Source organism: Pteropus vampyrus, unplaced genomic scaffold, assembly GCF_000151845.1.
Source record: "Pteropus vampyrus isolate Shadow unplaced genomic scaffold, Pvam_2.0 Scaffold174, whole genome shotgun sequence".
Taxonomy (NCBI): domain Eukaryota; kingdom Metazoa; phylum Chordata; class Mammalia; order Chiroptera; family Pteropodidae; genus Pteropus; species Pteropus vampyrus.
In genome coordinates, this window is record NW_011888955.1 from 905090 (window position 1) to 911313 (window position 6224).

Below are 6224 nucleotides of genomic sequence, written 5' to 3' on the forward strand. Positions count from 1 at the left end.
TCGGAGAAGGGGTGCAGGGAGCAGCCCGTCTGACCTGGGCCCTGAAGGCAAAGCAGATCTGGACGGATCTGGACGGAAGTCAGGACGGATACCCCAGGAAATGGTCGATTCTAAGCACAGAGAAGAAATATTTTCCTAGCCCACTGCTGTCTTCAAAGTTTTGCACCGTCGCCTGGCATTTCTAAAGCCTTTAAGCAGAGACGTTAAGGACCACTTCGTCCTGGCCACAGATGTTCTTTTTCCCCTGGAGGGTGTGGGGAACAGCCTGCTGAGTAAAGAGGGAGTCCGGGGTGCGCACCCCTTGGGGAGAGTGTGCGGGCCGCCCCGCCTGCAGCATTTCACCAGGGCCGGGGTTACCACACCCGCAGTCTCCCCTTCCCGGTGGCAGGGTTTGGTGACTTAATGAGGCGACATGGAGCGGGAGACGGACGGAGTCCAGAAGGGACGTCAGAGAGTCGTTCTCATCTCAGCCCTTCTTTGCTTTCCTGTCAGGGGCCGGGCTGACGGCGAGAGCCCCAGATAGGGTGCGCACCCAGTTATCGCCGTGCTCCCTTTGGCACGTCTGGGGACAGGAAGACCTGCTGATGGCTGCTGTGTAGATAGGAGACGGCAGAAGACACATATGCATGCAGACTCTCGGGCGATGCTTCCCTGGGGCCAGCACCCCGGATGCATCAAGCAGCACGCGCTCACAGCTGCTCCGTTGCACGGGCTCCTCGGCACGGCGGGGGTGGGGGCCCGGGGGCCCGGAGCGCTGGGTAGAGATCTGTGCGTGGCCTCCACACCACAGCCATGTTTGGGAGCCGATGACCTCATCGCCGTCTGAGCTGCCAGGGCCGGATTCCAGGAGGACGGGGAGCGGCGGTGGGGAGGAAGCGGACATCAGCCGGTTGGGCAGATCAAAGCATTAAGTCCACTTTTCAGAATTCAGCGATGTCATCTGCACGCAGGGCCCGAGTCGTCTTGGTCTCTCTGTCCCTTCGCGTCCGTCCTTCTCCCTCCGCGTCTGCTGAGAGGCAAGTCCAGAAAACCCAAGCCCCAAAGCCCCGAAGCCGCCCACAGGGCCACGAGCCCATTAGGGCCACGAGCCCGTTGGGGCCAGGCTCCCGACGCGTGGCCGCGACAGCATCTGGTCCGCGCTGTCCTTTGTAGAGCTGTTCTCGCGCACCGGTTTTCCTTCTGCCCTCACACTTCCCGGAGGTCAGAAGAAACCCCCGCTTCTCTCCATCATTTGCTGTCCCCTCGGCTTCGCCCCCGTACGGCCGTCTCAACGTGCATCTCGTGTGATGGGCGCCCTGACCTTGTGGGTGTCCTGGCCCTGTGGTCCTGCCATGCGGTTAAAGGAAGGATGGAGCATGACTAGAAAAAATAAAGGGAGAGAGAGGGGAAACCCGCTGCTTCCCGTCGCAGTCGCACGCGGAGCCGTCTTTTAGGCATAAAACACGCGCATCTTTACGTATTTCTGTGTATTCATGTTTGATTCCGGCTTGTAGGCCAGGGACAGAGGCCGAAATAATAACGGGCTGTAATATTTTCCTTAACTCGTTGTCGTTCTCCAAAGAATTAGGCAAGTGGCTGTTTCACGTCCACGAAGCCCACCGGTTAGGTAGTATTCGACGACAGAATTTTGAGTAAATTAAGACACCTTCACACAAAGTTTAGATTCACAGGTTGCTTGAATCCGGTATGCCCGGGAACGTGTTTATTACAAATATATGAAACTTTGGGGGAAGAAACCATGGCGCTTTTTCACATTTAGTTTTTACTCTTTATGGAGGTTAATGCAGCTACTTTAAAGAGTCAGAGAGTTCCAGAACAGTTCTGAGGAACAATCGGTTCTGGATGTTCTGAAGGCAACTTTTCTACCTTTGGCTATTTTCCTTATTTCTAAACTACATGCTTATTGTGCTATTTCTGTATTTCTGTTTTTCCTAGTCCCTTGGCTCACCACTGTGGAAGATGAGTATGTGGCCATCACCCCTCCCTTCGTCTGGCCTCAGGCTCACGTGATCCCCCTTGGCCCTACGCCAGCCTCCCAACATAAGTGTCACATTGAGTGGAATCGGTATCTAGTGCCGAGGGCATGAAGCTAAGCGCAGCACGCGTTATGAGCGCCTTGTCCTTAGAATTAGCTCTTTCCTTTTTTAGCTTTCTCAGTATTTGTCATTCATTTCTCCTTACACGTTCTCCATCTATGTAAACGATCCTCCTGCTCTTACAGAGCACATCATGAACGGTCAATATCGTGTTTCGGAGACCCCTTTCCTGGGGCCTGCCGACCTGTTCCGATCGGGACCGGTGGCCCGTCGCCGGGGGTGCACATCTGTTCCCGAACTCCCCTTCCACTCTCTCAAGTGGATGCCCTAATTCCTAGATCCCGAGTCTCCCTTTTCTTAGTGTCCTTCCTCGTTTTCCTGGCATTCTTCGTCCGTCGCTTCCGCAGAAAGGGCGATGAGAGCTGAATGTGTCGAGGTCTGGTGCAGCTGCCCACCAACCAAAAGGGGGGTTCCCGCAAGTTTCTGTTGCCTGAGGCCAGCTGTGGTCTGAAAATATTAAATGGAAAAATCCGTAAATAAACATAAATGTTGAGTCGCGCGCCGTTCTGAGTAGCAAGATGAAGTCTCGTGTGGTCTCGCTCCATCCCGCCCGACACGTGAACCATCCTTCATCTCCCATGTCTGTGCTGCGGATTTGTAAGTTAGACTTTACAAAGGTGTGCCCGTGTCGGAAAAGCACGGTGTCTGTGGGGCTCGGTCCTAGCCATGGCCTCGGGCCTCCACGTGGACTCTCGGAACCTGTCCCCTGCCGGTGAGGGGGGTGACGGGAGAGCTGATGCCATCTTTAGTGCATCCTCACACTTCCCTGATAGTTTGTCTAGGTAGAGCAGTCTGGGCTGGGAACATTTTCTCAGAATTGCGAGGTATTAGTCTGTATCTTAGCTTCCATGTTCACGTTGAGAAGTCTAAAGCCATTCTAATTTTCGATCCATTGTGTGTAACTTTTTCCCTTGGAAATTTATAAGATCTTTCCGTGAAATATATGACGATGCGCCTTGCTTTGGGGGTATTTTCATCTATCGTGTGGGCCCTTTGAATAAACACTTGTCCTTCAATTATGGGAAATTTTCTTGAGTCATTTATCCAGTTTTCTCTGTTTTCTCATTCTGAAATTTGTTATTCACACACTGGGCCATTTGTATGCATTCTCTAATTTCTCTTCTGTTTTCATCTCTTCGTCTTGCTGTTTGAACCTGTTAGTTCCTAGGAGACTCTAGAAAATTTCCTTGACATTATCTTCCGGTTTCTCTACTGAGCCATTCATTTCTGCTGAGATATTTTTAATTGCCAAGAGTCTTTCTCATTCTTCGCTATATCACCCTAGTTCTGTTCCACAAATCCCTTGTCACTCTGGAAACTTAGCGGTAAGGGTTTCGATGACTTCCTCTCCCGGTGTAGTCTCTGTGTCTGCTTTTTGCTTATTTTGGTCCCTGTATTTTACACTAAGCCTTTCCTTTAGATTAGAAGACCAATTTCCTTGGCCGTCCACTGACTATAGGATGATCAGTCTGGGCCATTTCTTGGTAAAGCCCTAATGGCACTATTTTTATTGACCGGCTAATGAGAATCTTCCAGTGTCCTTCCAGAAGGGAAAAAATTCCAGCTGTCCGAGGTCCGGGAGCCCGGGCAGGAGGTGTGTCGAGATGCAGTGGTTCGCCTCTCACGGAAGCCTTTGTTCCCGTACGGCACACCCACCCGCAGCGGTGCCTGGTGTCCTGTGGGGTGAAGAAGGGACATCTGCTTGGCTACGGGGAATAGGAAAGGACGTTGGGGGTTGCTGATGTCTCCCCCAAACAGACTTTCAGCTGGGCTTCCTGCGTTCACCCCTGCCTCACACTTGCTTCTCGAGGGAGCTGGTCCCGTAAATTCTTGAGTCTTGAGGGAGCCCACGGAGCAGACTGTGTGACTCCTTGGCTTTCTCCGCCCCTGACTGAGGCGTCCGTGTTCCCAGGTCTGCCTGTTTGTAGAAACTATTAGAAATTACCTTTCTTTATAACAGAGGAAAGCTTTAAAGTGGAAAATTAATATCTACCTTGGGAAAACAATATGTGCAAACAGCATCGCTGAGGTCAACTCAATTGTTTGAAATAACATTGACATCGAGCTAATCTGGGAACCCTTATATCCAGTTGGAACATTCAGCAACTATATTGTATTCTACACAGAGAAAGAATTGTTTGATGGTAAAAAATACATACATAAAAAAGCATGCATTGGCCACTGCGTGTCTGTGGAGGGAAGCTGGGGGGTCTGAGCTTGGGCCAGAGGCCCCCGAAGGCAGAGATGTCAGCTTCCTTCTTGAGAGGCGGCTGTGAGCCGAGGAGGGGAAGGAGCAGTGCTCAAGCCACACACCCCCTGACTCTGTCAGCGGGAAAGTGGGAAACTTCTCAGAGGTAAGACTGACGCTAAGGTGTGGGAGTTGGCATCCTGGCCATTGCGAGTTTTCACATTTTGCAGTCCATGAAGTCAAAGGGAGATTCTGCTGAAGAAGTCGTGCGATGGGGCCAGAGCGTCCACTGGAAAGGACGCGCAGCGAGCTCTTGGGGGCACAGGCAGGTGGCGTAGGTCTTCTACCAGAATAGGGACTACCCAGTCCATTTGTGTTCGTTACCCCAAACGTCAAAGACACTCCTGGCTGTGGGGAGGCTTGGGTATCTGGGACCAGACTGCTTCTTTGGGCACGAGGAATACTCATGAAAGCCTTGGGGCTTCCTGAGAGAAATCACATGGCTGCCAAGTGGGCAGTCTTAGGAGGACGATGGAGGAGTGCATTTTGGGGAAAAAAATCTGACAGCCTCACTAGTCGAGGTATTTATTCCATCAAAAAATGTCAGCATCGGAGAAAGTCAGAGAGAGCCTGCTGTATATGAAATAGCGGACTGCATCTTAGGTGATTCCCAAGGAACATTCTGGTTGTGTGTTTTTTATTTTCTGCGTGACACTTGTGATGCTTTATCTCCCTGGCTGACCTTCTGGTGCAGGCTGCTCTGTTGCGTTGCTCTTTCCCTCCAGCCCCGTGCCGGGCGGCCCCGGGGCAGCCGCACCACTGCGTCGGAAGCGGGAGGCACAGGTCACCTGCACTTTCTTTTACACATAACTTGTAAAACTAGACAAGTCCTTGTCCGAAGAAATTACCACTCTTTTTGGTCCTTTAAAAGCATAATTTGCATAGGTCGCTTGCGTTACAGCAAATATTTATATACTAACTTTAATTAAAATATTATATTTATCTGGCATTTGACTATTTCATTTCCTTCAAGTATTAGAAGATGCTGTATTATGAACAACTAATCGAATTAATGTGGAGATCATTTTTCTTATAAAACAAGCATTTGGTAATTTCATTTCTTTGCTTTAGGTCTATGTAATAATAGAGAAGAAATCGAAATTTCATTATATTTAGTTTCACATGAAAATCAAGAACAAATGGAGATCCTTTGTCTTCAGCAAGTTACATTTTGTGACCAGCTAGAGAATAAAAGTTATAGCGAAGGTAAATCAGAATTCGGATGCGTTATATTTGCAGGACACATTTAGCACAGGTATCGTCAGATGGTACTTGGAGCGATCTGTACTTTTTCGAGCTAGTTATTTGCCTGCATGGTCTGCTTAGAGGTGAATCGGGGTCGTAGATTTCCCATATAAGCAGTCTTTCGCAGCTCACATCGTGTTCACCAGTTCCAATCCAGAAAGTCTTGGCTTTGGAACATCTTGTTTTCAGAACAATGAATGTTATGTAGTTAAAATAAAAGAACATGGAAAAAAAAAATCTTAACGACCATAAACTCATCTTCTGGTCCCCTTGAAAACGATGATGATTTGAAGCTTGAGAGAGCTGACATGAATGCTGGGAAGAAAGGCTCTCAGTAAAGAGCTGCATATCTGTCACACGTACACACGCACGCACGCGCGCGCGGAAATGGTTGGCCCGACTGTAGTTCCCTAAAGTACTTTGGAGAAGGTAACGGCAGGCTGTGTGAAGGAACCAGCAGGCTGTGTGAAGGAACAGGCTCTGGGTGCCCTGGGAAGCTTGATGAATGTGCAGATACAGCCCCCCCACCCCCGGCTGTGAGGGACGGGAACGAGCCCTGGGAATCTGCATTCTGAGAGCCCTACCCAGAGTGGGTGTTCGCCAAGGGCTGTAGGGCCCACTGACCTCGTCTCAAC